General features: G+C 39.7%; 1 protein-coding gene across 3 annotated transcripts in view; it reads right to left on the bottom strand.

Moving 5' to 3' along the window:
• Positions 1-20,922, bottom strand: part of LOC124721086 (C2 domain-containing protein 5) — a 230,532-nt gene that overhangs the window by 80,324 nt on the left and 129,286 nt on the right. The window lies entirely within an intron of this gene.

Here is a 20,922-nt window from a genome sequence, read left to right as displayed (position 1 = left end):
TTTCATCTGTAGTTACTATTTTCGAGCCTCTTGCTGTAGATCATTTCATGAGAAGTGCAGCAAGTATGACTTACTTCACATGTCTTGGCTGTTGAAAATTACAAACAGACTCATAAGTCTTATTAGACAGCTTTGTGCGATTTTCCTTTAGTGTCAACTGGTACAAATCTATGAATTATATGATGAAACAGAATTCCAGTTTATTCAGTTGAACCAAACACAAATAATATGACTACACTAGACTCTCGCTAATCCAGCCATTCCTGGCACATATGGGTGCCAGATTAACAGAAGTGCCGAATTATTGAGTGTCTGAAATTTGTTTTATTCATTAATTTTGTTTCTTATTTATTTTGAAAACATAGGGTATATCAGGAGAAAGAAAATTGGCGTTCTACGGATCGGAGCGTAGAATGTCAGATCCCTTAATCGGGCAGGTAGGTTAGAAAATTTAAAAAGGGAAATGGATAGGTTAAAGTTAGATATAGTGGGAATTAGTGAAGTTCGGTGACAGGAGGAACAAGACTTTTGGTCAGGTGATTACAGGGTTATAAATACAAAATCAAATAGGGGTAATGCAGGAGTAGGTTTAATAATGAATAAAAAAATAGGAGTGCGGGTTAGCTACTACAAACAGCATAGTGAACGCATTATTGTGGCCAAGATAGACACAAAGCCCATGCCTACTACAGTAGTACAAGTTTATATGCCAACTAGCTCTGCAGATGATGAAGAAATTGATGAAATGTATGACAAGATAAAAGAAATTATTCAGGTAGTGAAGGGAGACGAAAATTTAATAGTCATGGGTGACTGGAATTCGTCAGTAGGAAAAGGGAGAGAAGGAAACATAGTAGGTGAATATGGATTGGGGGGAAGAATTGAAAGAGGAAGCCGCCTTGTAGAATTTTGCACAGAGCAGAACTTAATCATAGCTAACACTTGGTTCAAGAATCATAAAAGAAGGTTGTATACCTGGAAGAATCCTGGAGATACTAAAAGGTATCAGATAGATTATATAATGGTAAGGCAGAGATTTAGGAACCAGGTTTTAAATTGTAAGACATTTCCAGGAGCAGATGTGGATTCTGACCACAATATATTGGTTATGAACTGCAGATTGAAACTGAAGAAACTGCAAAAAGGTGGGAATTTAAGGAGATGGGACCTGGATAAACTGAAAGAACCAGAGGTTGTAGAGAGTTTCAGGGAGAGCATAAGGGAACAATTGACAGGAATGGGGGAAAGAAATACAGTAGAAGAAGAATGGGTAGCTCTGAGGGATGAAGTAGTGAAGGCAGCAGAGGATCAAGTAGGTAAAAAGACGAGGGCTAATAGAAATCCTTGGGTAACAGAAGAAATATCGAATTTAACTGATGAAAGGAGAAAATATAAAAATGCAGTAAATGAGGTACGCAAAAAGGAATACAAACGTCTCAAAAATGAGATCGACAGGAAGTGCAAAATGGCTAAGCAGGGATGGCTAGAGGACAAATGTAAGGATGTAGAGGCTTGTCTCACTAGGGGTAAGATAGATACTGCCTACAGGAAAATTAAAGAGACCTTTGGAGAAAAGAGAACCACTTGTATGATTATCAAGAGCTCAGATGGCAACCCAGTTCTAAGCAAAGAAGGGAAGGCAGAAAGGTGGAAGGAGTATATAGAGGGTTTATACAAGGGTGATGTAGTTGAGGACAATATTATGGAAATGGAAGAGGATGTAGATGAAGATGAAATGGGAGATAAGATACTGCGTGAAGAGTTTGACAGAGCACTGAAAGACCTGAGTTGAAACAAGGCCCCGGGAATAGACATCATTCCATTAGAACTACTGATGGCCTTGGGAGAGCCAGTCATGACAAAACTCTACCATCTGGTGAGCAAGATGTATGAGACAGGCGAAATACCCTCAGACTTCAAGAAGAATATAATAATTCCAATCCCAAAGAAAGCAGGTGTTGACAGATGTGAAAATTACCGAACTATCAGTTTAATAAGTCACAACTGCAAAATACTAACTCGAATTCTTTACAGACGAATGGAAAAACTAGTAGAAGCGGACCTCGGGGAAGATCAGTTTGGATTCCATAGAAATGTTGGAACACGTGAGGCAATACTAACCTTACGACTTATCTTAGAAGAAAGATTAAGAAAAGGCAAACCTACATTTCTAGCATTTGTAGACTTAGAGAAAGCTTTTGACAACATTAACTGGAATACTCTCTTTCAAATTCTGAAGGTGGCAGGGGTCAAATACAGGGAGCGAAAGGCTATTTACAATTTGTACAGAAACCAGATGGCAGTTATGAGAGTTGAGGGGCATGAAAGGGAAGCAGTGGTTGGGAAAGGAGTGAGACAGGGTTGTAGCCTCTACCCGATGTTATTCAATCTGTATATTGAGCAAGCAGTAAAGGAAACAAAAGAAAAATTCGGAGTAGGTATTAAAATTCATGGAGAAGAAATAAAAACTTTGAGGTTCACCGATGACATTGTAATTCTGTCAGAGACAGCAAAGGACTTGGAAGAGCAGTTGAACAGAATGGACAGTGTCTTGAAAGAAGGATATAAGATGAGCATCAATAAAAGCAAAACGAGGATAATGGAATGTAGTCAAATTAAATTGGGTGATGCTGAGGGGATTAGATTAGGAAATGAGACATTAAAGTAGTAAAGGAGTTTTGCTATTTAGGGAGTAAAATAACTGATGATGGTCGATGTAGAGAGGATATAAAATGTAGACTGGCAATGGCAAGGAAATCGTTTCTGAAGAAGAGAAATTTGTTAACATCAAGTATAGATTTAAGTGTCAGGAAGTCGTTTCTGAAAGTATTTGTATGGAGTGTAGCCATGTATGGAAGTGAAACATGGACGATAACCAGTTTGGACAAGAAGAGAATAGAAGCTTTCGAAATGTGGTGCTACAGAAGAATGCTGAAGATAAGGTGGGTAGATCACGTAACTAATGAGGAGGTATTGAATAGGATTGGGAAGAAGAGAAGTTTGTGGCACAACTTGACTAGAAGAAGGGATCGGTTGGTAGGACACGTTTTGAGGCATCAAGGGATCACAAATTTAGCATTGGAGGGCAGCGTGGAGGGTATAAATCGTAGAGGGAGACCAACAGATGAATACACTAAGCAGATTCAGAAGGATGTAGGTTGCAGTAGGTACTGGGAGATGAAGAAGCTTGCACAGAATAGAGTAGCATGGAGAGCTGCATCAAACCAGTCTCAGGACTGAAGACCACAACAACAACAACAGGGTATATAATGTACTGTACTTTATTAAACTGGATGATACAATTTTAAAACATAGAGGATATACTTTATTAAACCCAAAAATACATTAATTTTCAAAGAAAACTTAGTCCTTGAGTGTATACTGTACATAATTATAAAGTCTGCCAGGGTGAGAATTTGCTCTTTGCCCTTATAGCAACACTTCAAGGACATCTAGGACCAACTGAGAGCTGTTTGGACTTATAAATTCATAACCGGTTTGTATTTACTATGATACAAGTGTTAAGAGCTTGCTGACTGAAATAATTAAACACTGACAGCTCACAACATAAAGAGTACAAGAGCCTTTTGTATACAGTTTGATGTGTCAAATATAGGGTGGCCAAATTCTTTCCACAGTTCTTGTACGAAAAGAGAGATTTATCTGCAGATCTAGTGATCTGGTTTTCCTTATACTAACCTCAAGCTTCATGGGTTGTACCTAAATCATTTCACATGCACTCAATCAGGTATATGGAAAAACAATAAGGCACACACCTGTATTTTATCAGTATACTTCACTTGTGATACAAATTTTTAGAAGTATGCATTTTACTTAACTTCCTTGCTCAATTTCAATATAGGAACTTGTTGTAACACATAAACTACATGTTAACAAGCTATAAAAAATTGAAAAGCCGATAAAAAGATATTAGTAGCTTATGAGTGGAACTAAGCACAAGTTTCTCAGTTTTGATATCATTCTCATTGTTTATTTCCAGAAGCTCTTTGGCAAATTTACATAAAACAGCCAAATATGTAACTTCCCTTAAATTTGAAAAAAAAGTATAATTTTACAAATAAAAATTTTATAAATGACAGAACCAGTGTTTTTAAAACTACCACCAAGATTTAAAACAACATTGTCATAGTACAATATAGAAAGGATAATGTTACAGGGCAGCAATTTAGATAGCAGTTTCAATGATTCTGCGAATTTCCAATTTTCCTTCCTCATCAATGTTGTGATTTTTCATTAGCTCTTAACTCTATTTTTAAGAAGTTTAAAGAACAGCTAATAATATTACTGAGCTAATAACATGCTTTTAAAACAATTTTTTTTTTTTTTTTTTTTGTAGAATTTGAAGGATACATGATGCAATGGGGCTAAATACTGTATAGCAGTAAGCTGGTTGGAAGATACCAGATATTCGTATTTTAATCCCGGAAATTTTTCTACTTTTTTAATTTTTTTAAAAAGCTGCCAGAGAATCTACAATAAATGTCCCAAGATAGCGTTATTTATAAACAGCAGTTCTGTCATTACGGTATTAGGTACACACAGCCAGTTCAAACTAAATCTAAGCAGAACTAAAATCATTAATTCTGAGTAAAATATGAATTAGAATGACAAATTTGATGCCAGCTGAAATATTACACTAACTAATGTTAAGAAGTGAACAAAGATTGTTAGATAAATATGGATTAAGCATATTACATTTGTGACATGCATCATTACAGTATTTGTAATACTACATGTATATACCTGTGTGTGTGTGTGTGTGTGTGTGTGTGTGTGTGTGTGTCGTACGACGACAACAACGATGAGGAGGATGATGATGATGATAGAAGGGAGAGGGTGAAGCCCAGTGCTAGCACATAGCCTACTCCTCGCAAATTGCACCAAGGAGGGCACAAAGCTTTACGTCCCCATTCGACGGACAGATCACCATCAACAGTTTCACATGCTGTCACTTCATGAGACACTGTGGAAAGGTTTGGTATTTAAAACAGGACACTGGTGCAAATTTTGGTGCTCAGGAACTTAATGCTACTACCTCTCCTACTCTTACTGACCAAACATTGGCAGTGAAAATTCTTTCCACAACCTGGATTCAAACTGGCTTATCACCAGTTCAAGCAGAGTAAAATATTATGACTAAAGTGAGCTGCAACAGGTAAACTGAAAACTTATAGTTTCTCCTATGAACCGGATACACCAATTACAGCAGCATGTAATTGCTTCATATGGAGGCTTTAAAATATTTCCTACAAGTATTTTAGTCATGCTATTTTATTGTAGAAAAATGTCAGTTGCCAGCTACAGAGAAGAAAATGTTTTACGAACTTACAATTGAAGCTAGAAAGACGGATTAATATGTAATACTTCTGCGTGTATAATTGAACAGTACGGGCAGTAAATAACTACCGTAAACAACTCGCTTCAAGTGTCACAATCTTACACATTTTGGCAATTACTTTGTCCAGTTATCATGGATGGGTGAATTATCAACACTGATTATCAGCTAGCACTGTTGTACAGATGATTACAAAGATAAAAATTCATGAGAAACAAAACAAAAATTCTTGCTCCAGAAAATACCAATGCTGAATTACTTTCAGTGCAAACATACTGTATTAGGATAGAAACTGCAGATGAGCTTCTACTTAAATTTAAAATGTATTGTTCAAAAATTACCACCTGAGTATGTTTTCTGACTGAGGTACGGTCAATATCTACCAGAGTTCAAGAGTAGCAGTAATATGGTATCAAGGAAGAAGACAAGAGTTTGATCACATGTTTTGAAACGAGTCACTATACTGTAGATCAGGAGAAGTTAAATGAGTTCTTGCTGAGCAGAGAGACCTATGCCAGATGCCTTCAGTGAACATGAAAGTAAAATTTTAATGACACATGTCTCACAGAACACAATAGTTCTGGTGGCATTTTAAAGTCTTTCCACTAACAAAAATCACTTGTTCAATTACTTGTTGGCCAAACAGGAAACAACAAAGCAATGTGCACAGACAAAGAACTCAGCCACCATTATGAAGAACAAAATAATATTTTTTTTTTTTTCAATTCTTCAGCCAGAAGGGGAGGAGGAGGAGGAGGGAACAAAATAAAACTTCCCAAATTGAGAAGGTGTGTGATGTTATTTCAGTGATTAAAAAATTTAATCAAATTTACAAAGAACTTGGCAGTACAAGCCCACTTATCAGTATGACATTCCACCCCCTCTGGCCTGGCTGCATGTACTGATTCAGCAGGGAAGAGTGTCATAAAGCCATTATATGCTCTCCAAAGGCAAGCTGGCCCACAACTGTTGTAACTGGTGCTTGATATCCCAGATAATCATCCTAAGTCAGAGTTGGCATCGAACTTGGTCTCTCATGTTCTATCGGCGACAGATGTTGGAATCTTGCTAACCACATGAGTACATCAACATTGTCCAGACAGTTCAAAGAGGCAGAGTGCCATGTGTGAATAAACCTTGTACTATTGGAAAATGGTACTACGATACTGTTGCATGAGAGAAAACACCTGAGGATGCAGGATGTCTGTGACATACTGTTCTGCCATCATAGTGCCCTCAATCATGACCATCTGTGACCTGAAGAAGTCACACTCAATGGCTCCCCACACCATGACACCAGAGATAACACTGCTGTACCTCTCCAAAATATCGGGAGAGTGGAACTTCTCCCCAGGTAACCACCACACTCACCAATAACCATCATTCGGAGTAGTGAAGAACCATGATTCATCACTGAACACAATGTGATACCATTCATCAGCAGTCCATGCTTCCCTGCCACAGTATCACTTCAAAATCAGCCATTTGTGTTGTGGTGCTAACAGCAGCCTACACAAGGGACAAAAATTCCCTATTTGTCTGCTGCTAGTCTCCAACCAATGGTGCAGGATGACACAGTATGTTGCAAGGAGTCCAATACATGTTCTCAGATGGCAGACACCAATGTGAAGGAGTAATGATGCCCTTGGTTTATTGATACAATGATCCTACCTTCTGGTGGGTGGTGAGAGGAGGCCAACTGGAACCCTGATGACAAGTTTAACTGCCCGCACATTCCCATACAGTCCAACATCAGACCACTGTCACATCTGAATGTTGTATAAATCTGGATATTGTACAATTCAACCATTCGGTCGGCTATATGGTGAGCCAAAACAAGGCTCATTTCGAAGTCTTTCTCTGTTAATAATTGTGTCTCACATGAGTATGCAGCATCTTCATGTCCTTCACAGTGATCTCTCAACATACGATGCTGCTCACACTCCTTATACTACCTACACACCTGGTGAAAACATTGAACACAAGCAACACTAATGCACCAGTTATAACAAAAATTCTGGTGAGGCAGACAGTAACACCCATTAAAAATACCAATGTAAAAGTGATACTTTTGGTTCCTCATTAAGGTTGTAATTTGGCAGAGTGTACAATACTTACTGTATTGCTCCATTACACTTCAGTTAGCATCTCTGATTCCACGGTTGTGTATTCTACTCACTCACTGTGTGCATTGACTGAATTGTATATTTGTATGTGTCCTTTTGTATGAACTTTATTTTTACTTCTATTTCTTGTCCATGCAACTTTCAGCTGATTATTCAGTTTTGTTATACGATTTAGTAGTCCAAAGAACATACAAGGTGTGATCAAAAAGTAATAGGAATTTTTTTTAAGTTCATGGGCTTTGTATATCAAATTTTCAATTTTTAAATCTTTTTGGTACACATGTTCCTGAAGTATCTTCGCATTTCCAGCTGTTTTGAATACTTAGTTTATTGTTGACAGTCAAAAAGTTATATGTGTTTTTGAGTGCTGGACAAATTTTTAATTTTTAAAAAGATGGATCAAAGAATTTGCATTAATTTTTGCTTGAAAAATAGAACAAAATGCAGCACCATTATTGAATGGTTGACTGTGGCTTTTGGCTAAACTACAATAAATAAGACAAGAGTTTACGAGTGGCATAAACATTTCAAAGAGGGTTCAGAGGATGTTGAATATGACAAGTGTCCTGGAAGCCCTTGCACATCAATTACTGATGACAGTGAGGAAGAAGTAAAGAAAATGGTTCTGGAAAATCACAAAATCACCATCAGGGAGATTGCTTATGATGTTGACATATCCTTTGGCTCATGCTAATCGATTTTTTTCTTTTTCTTTTCTTATGTTCTGGACATGAAACATATAGTAACAAAGCTTATTCTGAAATTCTGGAATTTTGACCAAAAATTACATCATGTAGGCATCATTCAGGAATTTCTGAATGAAGCAGACAATGATCCAGAACTTCTAAAGAAAGTTATAACAGGTGACAAAACATGGGTATGGATATGACATTAAACCAGGGTCCAGTCATCCCAATTGAAACTACCTGAAGAGCCAAAACCAAAAAATATTCGACTAGTTCCGTCATATGTGAAGGTTCATCTCACTGGTTTCTTCAATTACAATGGAACAGTGCATCATGAGTTCCTACCTTATGGTTGTACAGTCTATACAGAATACCATCTGGGAGGTATGTTCTGTTTGCATGAAGCTATCCAAAGAAAACAATCAGAATTGTGGCAAAACCACTCACAGAAATTGCATCATAATAATGCTCTTCCTCACATGTCAATGCTTGTTCATAATTTTTTTGGCAAAAAACATAACCATTACGTTGTCTCAGCCACCGTATTCCCAATACATGGCTTCCTGAAACTTCTTTCTGCTCCTGAGGCTGAAGAGAATGATGAATGGGTGTAATTTTGCCACCACTGACAAGATAAGATTAGAATCACTGAAGGACCTGAACACCATAATAACAAAAAGTGAATTTCGGAAGTGTTTCCAAGATTGGAAAAAATGCTGGCACAAGTGTATTATATCTGTGCGGGACTACTTTGAAAGGAACAAAATTGATGTTGATCAATAAATAAAGATTCCTTACAAAAATTGTGTATTACTTTTTGATCACATCTCGTACATGTAACTGTCAACATGCCAATAGTTCTAGAATTGTATCTTCTTCTTTTTTTTTTTTAATACTAAAAACTGTACCTGCAACAGAACACTCTTCATACACATTAATTTTGATAGTAATAAAATGTTGAAAGTAATTAATCTGTATTCAAAAACATTAGCTGAAAGTATTGCTAAGGAATGTAAAATAATAGAATTTCTTATGAAACTGTAAAATATCTGGACTGAGATTATAACAACAAATTTATTATAATATACCATAATTCATGAAGTGTATAACCTGCTGCAAAATTATAATTTTTCATTGTGAATTAGTCAATATAATCTTTTCAAAAAAGTAAACTAGTACATGTGATTACTGAGAAGGTATTTAAAGATGACTTGGCAGAGACCACATAAGTAGTCTTTGGGCAATCTTTATAGGGACAGTCTTTGTGAGGTCAGCTGGAGTTCAGTCTGTGTCAGTCAGCATAATGTTTTGTGAAGATGGATGTAAACTGTTTTGGTTTTGTCAATATACTGAAAGTTAAAAAAATGAACATCTCCAGTAGATTATTTAGTAGTCAGAGTGTCAATTCATGTTCTGAGTTGCAAATATTGTTCTCAGTTACAACAGTTTTATCAGCTGCAAAGAACAGAAAAATGAGTTAGAGCCCGAAGATAATAAAGTAAAAGATAAGCTGAATTCAATTAATTGGATTGTTAAAAGGTATAATTCCTTGTTGCTATCATTGAGTCTTTTGTCCAATTTCTTGCCATTTCTTTAATCATGCCATAAGCTTCAAAATGAATACCAAATGACAAGAACAAACAAATCAAATGTAGTTACAAATGACTGTGAGGCAGGAATTAACCATTCTTAACATCAGCTCACATACAGAGATATCTATCAAGCACATGCTACAGTTATCTTTATCATTTTGCAGGAAATTATACTTAAAACATACAAACAAATGAGAATCCTTTTAAAATGCTGTGGTTAGCAAGGCTTGCAATTGCTTATAGCCAACTGCAGTACTCAGAACTTGGCTTCGCAAACCCTATATTAGAATTTACCACACTACTTGTACAAATAACACCAACTTCTGACTGATATTTACTGTCCAAAGCAAATGTCACATTTAAAACAAATAAATGTCACTACAGAGTTGAAATGCCACTACAAACATAAGATAATTAGCAAATAGCAAAATGCTGGTGCACAACATGGCACAATACAGTGTAAAACACACACTTTTTTTGTAAATTGTTGCTTGTAAAATAAAATTTAAAAAAAATAAAAAAAATAAAAATAAAAAAAGAATTTGTTAGTCACTTATAACAGACACAGCTCATCACTACAGCAGCTGCATAGCTGTGATACAGTGTTTCACTAAGAAGAATACACACAAAGTAAAAGGTATCTGCGATGCTTAATAACAGAGAAAAATAAAGAAGAAATGCAATGGTTCACTAAAAGGTTTCGAAAACACTAGTTTCTAATGGCAGTGTACACAACATGCTCTACAAAATTCTCATATTTTATTTTTCAGTTCCGGGAAAATCTCCTCATCACAAACAAGTAAAATAGCATCACAGCCATAATGAAGTTGGAAACCTTGGAATATTGGTCATATATCACAGAGAAATGGGAAAAGAAATGCTGAAATCTTTAACTATCACATACAAGAAATCAATAAAACTCTCGATGCCACAAAGATCATTCCCTCTGCAGTAAAACCAAACAGTTACTAACATCACAGGTTTGTAATTACACTGTCATGACAACAACACAGACATATTCCATCATAGCAGACAAAAAACATACACATCTTCCACAAACATTGAAAATGAACACACCATACTAAAAAATTTGAATAATTTGAATCAAGATCTGTGCTAAGGAATATAAATGAAAAACATCAATATTAATGCTGGATGCTTACCATATTTTCTTAAAATGAAAGGGACTGAACAAAAGTTGCATATACAAAATAAATTAATAAGAAAAACTAATTATTGGGAACAGGCTGACTAAAATCCTACATCCACATAATGCAATTCTTTTTAGACTGCACAGATACATAGAAAGCCATGTAAGAAATCACAAGAGTAACATAATGCACACCGAAATTAAACTGAGGAATAACACTTACAATTTTAAGAGGCACTTTCATATATTACTTACTTTTCCTATTGCATCCTATAAGGAAAATAAGGTGAATTAAAGATTAAAACCTGAGGAAAATATAATCACTATTTCAAATTGGTTTGTTAAAAACTGATGTGAACAAAGTTCATTAATTATAATAATCTACTGTAGTACTGTTGTTGCATTTGACCAAATGGCATCTATGACTTAATTAACAAAAAGAAAGTTTTTCTTTTCAAATCATGATTTTGATTACTATGTTGTAACAAAGTCAAGCCAATGAGCAAAGGACAGAAATGTAGAAAAAAGCAGATAATGCTGAACTATCAGACAAAGTTGAGTACTAGAGGAAACATATACACACACACAGTTGGCCACTGTTGTCTCATGACACTGGTGCAAGTAGCAATCTCGAACAGGGTGGGTAATGGAAAAAATGGAGATGGGAATGAAGGAACGAAGAGAGGGAGGAATGGTATAGATGAATGTTGTGTTAAGATTGTGATGGTATAGAACACGTAGCTCAATGCAAGGGCAATCAAGGGACAATGCTGCTGGAAGAAACATACAGAAAAAAACAGGAGTAACTACTACTGAAAGTACCAGTGGAAGGTCACAGAGCAAGACACAGAGACAGGGCATACGAGGATTGAGTAGAATAGAAAAGAAACAAGGGAAGTGAAAACCAATACAATGGTAGTGGTTGTAGTGTCCTGCGGTCAGCAGGAAAGAACTAACAGTCAATTTGAACACACTTTATTATAATTAAAGAAACACGCCTTCTTGGCATACACTAAGTGTTAAATGCAAGAACAAACAGAAAAACCCCACAACTCTTGTGGTGGCAAACCAGGTAAGGAAACAAGATAATGGAAGAAAATACTGACCGAAATCTACTCTACAAAATACAGCATGCTATCACAATGCTACAACGAGTGAATACAATGCTAGGGCCGGCGTAAGTACTGACCGTATTTGTTCCTAGCAGTTGATAAACTCTGATGGTCTAGGCATGCTTATGAAGCCAGGTCGACAGAGTGCTACATGAGTCATATGAGTTCCGATTGGTGGAACCCTGTCACATGTTGTCTGGCGAAATAGTTACATGTTTATTTGGAAAGTCTGTTATTGTTTCTGTCTGCTGGCAATGTTTCTCTACGTGCTCCTGAAAAGGGGTCAGTAACCCATCTTGTGTGTTGATTGTGCGGGCCCTCTAACAATAAGGGGCCGCTACGACATTTCTCCCCATGGGAAAAAAAATGCACAGCACCATAAACATCCATAGAAGTAGGGGCATCCTGGTCGATGTCCATGGGTTTGTGGCCGGCAGGGGCGAGCGGCGGTGACGCAGCACGGGCAGCTGGCAGCGGAGACAGCTGTTGAAGCGGAAGCGGAGGTTCCGCCACAGGGTGATCAGCAATAGGCGCTGGCAGCTCCCCCGGGGCATTGTGGTCCACCAGATGGGGGCGGAGCTGGTTGAGGTGCCAGCGGGCGGCGGAACCGTCAGCCCACCAGAGAGAAGCCATCGCCCGGTCGCAAAGCTCAGTGATGACCACAAGTGCCCAATGTGCCCATGGATGAGAGAATGTCCGCACCCAGACCTCCTGCCCGCCGCAAAAGGAGTGCGCCAGTGTGTGGGCAGAAGGGTGAGAAGTCTCAGGAACCAGGGCAGATAAGGGAGAGCGGAGAGGTCGACTGTGAAGTATCTCTGCTGGACTTTTACCAGCATGGGGGGCGGCACAGTATGTAGCCACAAAAAGAAGCATGGCCTCCTCCAGCAGGTGGTGGTTCAGCAGCTTATCGAGTTCGGTCTTGAAGGTCCGCACGAAATGTTCTGCCGGGCCGTTTGACGCAGGGTTAAATGGGTTGGTATGGACGAGGGAAATACCACTGGCAGTACAGAATTGCTTAAACTTGGTTGAAGTAAACTGTGGACCGTTATCCATACCAATCATTTTGGGGAGGCCCTCGACAGCAAAGAGTCAGTGGAGAACTTTGATAGTCTCAGCAGAAGTGGTGTTCACCATGCAGGAGAGATAAGGGTATCCCGACATGGAGTGAATCAGTATAAGCCACTGGGAACCATGAAATGGCCCTGTGAAATTCAAATGGAGAGGTCCCCACAGAGCAGCTGATATCCAGTCACAAAAAATACTGGTGCGGGGGAGCTGCCTGATATGTTTGGGATGTGGTGCAGGCTGACACGAGGGAGGCAACGTCTTTATCCAAACCGCGCTAATAAAGGTGTCTGCAGTCCAACTGTTTGGTGAGGATGATGCCCCAATGTCCTGCGTGGAGGAGGTCAAGGACATGGTGGCACAATATTTGCAGTATGACCACCCAGGGAACGTCGGAATCACTATGCAAAAGGATGACGCTACTGCGGAAAAAGAGACTGTGCCAATGATCCCAAAAATGCTGGACCTCTGCATCGCGGACACGACGACGGCTGGTCAGCCAACCCACAGCGATTTGGCGGCACAGAGGTTGCAGCGTTTGATCCTGAGCAGTGGCCCGCTGTACCACATCAGCATCCAATGGAAGTGCATCCAGAGCTGCATCCATGTCTGGTGCCACATGGAAACAAACCAAGGGAGAGGCGTCAAACTCATGTCCACCCCGGCAGCCAGCCAGGACAGAATATCAGTTTTTGCACGCCATTCAGAGGTGTGGTAGACAATATCAAAGTCAAATGTCACCAGGAAGAGCACCTAACGCTGGAGGCGGCACACCGTCCAGGTGGCCACAGCAGCACCCAGGTGAAATAAAGAAACCAAAGGCTTGTGTGGTCGGTCTGCAGCATGAAATGACGAGCATACACAAAATCGTAGAATTTTGTCAGCGTGAAAACCAGTGCCAAAGCTTTCTTTTCAATATGACTATATTTGGTTTGAGCATCAGTCAATATTTTTTATGCAAAAGCCACCAGCCTTTCAACACCGTCAACCACTTGCAAGAGGACCGCACCCAGGCCATAGTCTGAGGCATTAGTGGTGACAATGAGGGGTAAGAAAGGATTTTAAGCAGCCAGACAAGCAGGGCAGGAGACGTGTGAAAGCCTGCTCACACACCGTATCCTAAACCCAATGCGCACCCTTGAACAATAATCCAGTCAGGGGCACCAAAATCTCGGCAGTGTGGGGGTATAAATCGCCGATAATAGTTGATTTGTCCAAGGACAGATAGCAGTTGCTTCACATTGGTGGGAGGAGGCAGGTTTTGAATCACCTTGATATACTCCTTAGAGGCATGTAGGCCATGGGCATCAATTGTGAAACTGAGATAGCTGACCTCTCGTGCAAAAAAGTCACACTTTTCTTCCGGCAATGCAGGTTAGCCTCAGAAAAAAAGCTGAAACAGCTGATCCAGCTTGTCCATGAGGTCCACCGTGGATGAGCCACTGACGCTGAAATCGTACATATAATTGGCCACCCTGGTCACCTGGCTCGTGAGGTGTTTCAAATAACGTTGGAAAATGGCAGGGGTGCTGGCAATGCCAAACAGGAGGCTGTTGTACCTGAAAAGCACACACAGGGTATTGATGACTAGGATCTGCTGCAATTCCTCATCCAACGACAGCTGCAAACAAGCATCACATAAATCAATTTTGGCAAAAATGGCTGAGCCCGCAAGATGTGAGAGTACGTCATCCACCTATGCGACAGGATAGGCATCAATGATGGACTGATTATTGACTGTGTCCTTAAAATCACCACAGATGTGTAAAGCACAATTCTCTTGACTATCATGATAGGCACTGCCCAGCAACTGTGCACGACGGGAGAAAGGATGTCTTCGCCTTGTAAGCGGCGAATTTCCACCCAAAGACTGTCTTGGGAAGCAAACGGGACATGGCAGGCCTTAAAAAAATGAGAAACAGCAGAGGGAAGAAGCTGAACATGCATGGTGAAACCCTTCACCTCTGATGTGGAGGAACAGAACAATGTTTCGTATTTGCTGTGCGATGGTGCAAAGAGGGTATTGGATGAAGGAACTGACACCATCTGTACCACGTCCTGCACTGATAATCCCAGATGACCAAAAATGTCCACACCCAGAAGGTTAGTAGTGCCGGGGGATCTGATCATCGGAAACTGAGTGGTGAAGGAACAACCACTGTAAGAGATTTTTGTGGAAAAAATGCTGTCGACTGATATAGAGTGATTACTGAAACTGTACAAGGTGCCAGTGTACAGGGATAAAACTGGCGAGCAGACACGTTGGTATGTGGCACCATCCACAACAGAAACAGATGATGCCATGTCAATTTGGAAGACCACCGGAATATGGGCAACTTCCAAGGTAAGGAGAAAACAAGCACCCAACTGGGGAATGATGGAGAATACTTGGCCATCAATGGAATGTGAAGCTTCCAGACCCTGAAGTGGTGATTTTTGATGATCCTGTGCATCCGTAGGAAGTGTGGCATCTACACGATGTTTCTGAGAAGCCTGACACACCACAACGATATGGCCAGCTCGGCTGCAAGACGTACATCTTGCTAGCCGGTGGGGACATTCCGACCGTTGGTGAGTCTGGAAACGATCCGGACAGGATGGAAGCTGTGTGAAAGACTTCCTGTCACGGAGTGAACCAACAGATCAACGAGGCTCCCACTCGGTGCTAGGCAACTGGTGAGCCACGAAAACAGCTGGACCAAGACGTGGTGGTTGTAACCGGGGAGACTGTTCAAATGCACGAATGATCAGCAGAAAGGTGTCAAAGGACAGGTCCTGTAACTTCAAACTATCAGCCCGAAGACCCTCGTCTGGTGCATGAAACACCACTATATTGTGAATCGACAAAGAAGCATAAGACTGCTTGCAGGCAACATTGGCACACCGGAATTTACAATCGTGGGAGAGACCTTGGAGCGTCGTAATCCACTCCCGATAAGTCTGAGCTGGGGACTTTCGACAAGAAGAGAAAGTCTGATGGGTGGAGGTGACGTGTATTTGTGCATCAAAGTAGTCAAAAAGGCAGACCTTAATGTGAGAAAATGAGAGATCTCGAGGGGACTGCTCAGGGTTCAATTGTTGAATTAAACGCTACACCTGTGTACTGACTGTTGCTAAAAAAAAGTCTTCAATTTTTGTCGTGGATCCCATGCGCCAGTAAATGTTGTTCCAACTGTTCGACATAATTTGATCATAGTTCGACGGACCTATCTAAAGCCAGAAACATCGGTGGAGTCATGTGCAAAGTGTTCAATTTACTTGCGATCGAATCAACTCTATGAGCTACCTCTTGCAACGCTGGCAAGTGAGAGCAAATTTCTGATCGCGTGAGTGTTGCCGGAATCTGCTGTAGTAGGACCAAGGACTAAAGAAGCTCCTCAGAGGAGGCCATGTCATTTGGAAATGAAAGTTTTATCCTCATCGCCAATAACTGTAGTGTCTGCAGTTGGCAGGAAAGAACTAACAGTCAATTTGAACACACTTTATTATAATTAAAGAAACATGCCTTCTTGGCATACACTAAGTGTTAAATGCAAGAACAAACAGAAAAACCCCACAACTCTTCTGGTGGCAAGCCAGATAAGGAAACAAGACAATGGAAGAAAATACTGACCGAAATCTACTCTACAAAATACAACATGCTACCACAATGCTACAATGAGTGAATACAATGCTAGGGCCGGCATAAGTACTGACAGAAGCTGTTCCTAGCAGTTGATAAACACTGGCAATCTGACAGTCTAGGCGTGCTTATAAAGCCAGGTTGACGGAGTGTTACACGAGCCATATGAGTTCTGATTGGTGGAACCCTGTCACATGTTGTCTGGCGAAGTAGTTCCACGTTTATTTGGAAAGTCTGTTATTGTTTCTGTCTGCTGGCAATGTTTCTCTCTGCACTCCTGAAAGGGGATCGGCAACCCACCTTGTGTGTTGATTGTGCGGGCCGTCTAACAAAAAGGGCCGCTACGACAGTGGTAGTGGTGGTGGTGGTGGTGTTGGTGGTGGTGGAGGTAGGCGGTGGGGGAGATAAAATGGAGTGTAGAGTGAAAATGAGGGGGAGGGGGAGGACAACAAGGTTAAGTGGAGTGCAGGACCAGTTGAGACCCAGAAGTTATGGGATCAAAATGTATGCGGCAGGGAGAGTACCCACATGTCCAGATCACAAATGCTGTGTTAGTACAGAAGAATCTTAATAAGATGGTTTATGAAACTGTGACTGAAGTCTATCAAACTAAGTTGCTCAGGAAGCTCAGCAGTAGCATGGTTTACCTGGTATTTGTCAACAGCTTAGTGTTGGAAGCTTGTTCCAGTACAGCACAATCTTTCCTATCATCAGTTATGTTCCTTCACCTCCCCACCGAGCGAGGTGGCGCAGTGGTTAGACACTGGACTCGCATTCGGGAGGACGACGGTTCAATCCCGCGTCCGGCCATCCTGATTTAGGTTTTCCGTGATTTCCCTAAATCGCTCCAGGCAAATGCCGGGATGGTTCCTTTCAAAGGGCATGGCCGACTTCCTTCCTCGTCCTTCCCTAATCCGATGAGACCGATGACTTCGCCGTCTGGTCTCCTTCCCCGAAATAACCAACCAACCAATCACCTCCCCACTCCACACCACTCTCTATTTTCTTACTGCCCACCCCATATCTCCCCATCAGGTGACAGCACTGGGAGACGAGAGAGAGAGAGAGAGAGAGAGAAAGAGAGAGAGAGAGAGAGAGAGAGAGAATTTGTCTGAATGATAAGTCTCTTTTTTTCCATTCCTGTCCTCTGCGTCCTATCCTCATAGCATTGGAGCTCATAGCATTGGAGACTAATGCTGTATCCTTTTACTTTTATTACACAAATTATAGTCTGTCCTGAATTTTCAATTATTTAATTAACATACTTCTAATTTGCATTTGTCATCAAATTATTAAGCTTTATTATGCATACAATTTGTGCATGATGTCCATAATTCTTTTTCAAGAGTTTAACATTTAATCAAAATAGAAACTGTATTAAATGGATACTAGCTGAGGTCTAAAGAACTGACTATTGTCTTGCTGTAGAAACTATTCTGCCTGTTATAAGGCCTCCATTTTAATATGGCTCGGCAGCGTTTTGTCATCAGCAGTGGATTTTCTTCCTTTCTTTTTTGCATAAGTTATTGCCTTTGGTTTCTTAAATGCTACACACTTTACTTCTGTGCATAGATATACCATACAGTTTACTTATTACTGATTAGTATTGTGGTTTTAGATATAAAAACTGCTTTTGAGACTTAGGGCCTACCTAATTTCGATTAGATGTGAAGTTTATATCTGCTTTGTGGGTATGGCATCACTTACGAACAATGTTTCTGTATGGGTAAAAATATGCACACATGTATATTCATGGCAGATGTCCAAATACTACATGACACTGCACATGTGGATGAAATGAGAATAGATCTAACATTGTAATTAAAGTTATGTGTGATTATCACAGGAAACAACAAAATTATATACAATAATTACAGTCCATTTACTGACAGACAAGTCCCCAACAATAAACAAGGGGACAAAATAAATTATCATTGAGGCAGCTGATGCACTCTGAGCTAAAAACTATGATGTGTGGATTTGAAATGTTTAAGAGCTGAAACTTTGTTTTATGTAGCACAGAAATCGTAAAGTGAAATACATGTACAAAGGAACAGTATATCGTACTTGGGCTTTTTTTTTTCTCTTTTTTTTTTTTTTTTTTTTTCTTTCTTGGTTTGCTTCCAGAACTTAGTATTATATTTTTTTGCCGTGATTCACAATCTAAATAATTATGTGATTACTTATTTCTGGATGAATACAACTTCATCAAGTAATCTCAGTCCTTTAATGAAATTATTTTTTTAATATGTCAAATAAATTCTGCAATAGTTACCTCACAAGTATTTATTCCTCTGTTCATTTTCTCAGTTTATTTCATTTTTGTTACAAGACCACATTTAAGCAACTAAGTTAGCTTTACACTTTTTTCAATATGCCCTTCTTTTTTCAATATGGAGACATTCAGAGCTGCTTAGATGCTTTAAGACTAGTTTGCTGGGAAGATACTGAAGTAACTATTAAGGTTAGAACTTAAGTTGAAAGCTCCAGAGCTGATTTTCATTGCTTTATAATGCCCCAAGTATACTATTTACCATAACCACATCCTGTCCCACCTTTTACATCTAGTACTCCCTCTACAAAAACGAAGAGTTATTTTGTTGAAATGTATGTGAAACACTTGATTTAACTACTGGATAAATTTAGAATATTTTCATCATTTTCCAAGTAAGAGTTTGGATGATGGTAACATAGGTCTTGTTGGGAATCGACAGTCCAGCATCGCAGAAGGCAAATAGCAGCTTGGTTAGCTTCTAGACCAGGTATTTAGAACATTTCAGCTGCTGGAGAGCAAGGGTTTCAATTTGAGGAATGGGATGTAGGAAATTGGGACTACATAGCAGAAATATCTTCTGGCCAGAGCAATGGTAGTTTTGGGGTGTCTGTATCATGCAAGTGTGAGGGATAGGAACTGGGTACACTTGGAGGGTCTCATATACTTCGTCACAAGCACAGCTCAATCTTGGATACTTTTGCAGGATGAGGAAACAGTGAACACCAGAATGTGACTAAATATGAGACAGGTACTCCACATTTCACAATCGGAGTGTCCTTTACACAATGACCTTGGGCACAAATATAGAAATGGCTCAAGAACACAAGACACAAATACGACTGTAAAACTAGGTTTACACATGAGACTTTTTCAATCTCAGAGAACTTTTATGAGTAATAAGCATCATGTAAACAGTGCTGAAGGTCTGCTCGCCAGCAGTGTCCAAGGGTGGGGAAAGATCTTACATAGCCACGCTCTGCAAGTTTAGACCTCTCTTGTGGACATCAACCTCCATCTCCCAAGAGCTGCTTGCCTTAGCTCTCAGACAAGAAAAGCTATACTGACATTGTCTGGAGAGCTGAGTGTACTTGGAGACTGCTGATCAGCCATACTGCATCCCAGATTTGTGCCATATTTCACAGTTTGCACACTACTACATCTTGGAAATATATTTTGCCATACTCGTGTACACATTAAATAGAAGCACCAAAAAAACCGTCACCTTTTCTACCTCCTAAACAAACAGCATGAGCAGTTAGCCTATTTCAGAAGTTGTAGACTTAGAACAATGCTATGCATCAAATTTCATCTTAATTGTTACTTTACCACATATTAAAGAGAATAAACAAACCTGGTGCTAGAAATACTAGTGTCACAAGCAGTCTGTCTTAACACCAATTTATTTACACATAAGAGTATCTAGACTGGTAATTTTGGGTCCATCTATGAAGAGTATTTCTTCCCTCTCCATTGATGTCATTCTTCTAAAATTTCAATTTTGCTGTGGGCTTTCCCTCACAAGCTCAACCCTTGCATACTCATCCCACCACCTAATCTGCTCTCTTATCAAAGACAAACACAGTCATTCATGTTTCTTTCTTTGTCACTAAAAGTATCAAAAGTGCAACCAGACGCTCTCCCATCACTACCTTTTCCTTCACACACATAACTGCCAACAGAAAAGTCTTGTGGAGAATCATCCCTCAACTCTCACAAACACTCTCACCCTGCTATATGTAAAAGGCTTCAGACATCTGCTCTCACAAGACTCTCAAACACTTACAGAAAGTGCTCACAAGGAACTATCAAACAGTAACTATCACCGAAAATTTGCCCCTGGTGTAAACAACTCCACAAGTACCATCTGAGAGTACCAAACTCTGTGAGTGCAAAAATTCTCACATGTATCCCAACACTTAGAGATGAGGAATAGTTTCT

Source organism: Schistocerca piceifrons, chromosome X (genome assembly GCF_021461385.2).
Source record: "Schistocerca piceifrons isolate TAMUIC-IGC-003096 chromosome X, iqSchPice1.1, whole genome shotgun sequence".
Classification (NCBI taxonomy): Eukaryota; Metazoa; Arthropoda; class Insecta; order Orthoptera; family Acrididae; genus Schistocerca; species Schistocerca piceifrons.
The sequence above is the reverse complement of the archived record's forward strand: the minus strand, read 5'-3'. Positions and strand labels throughout refer to the sequence as shown.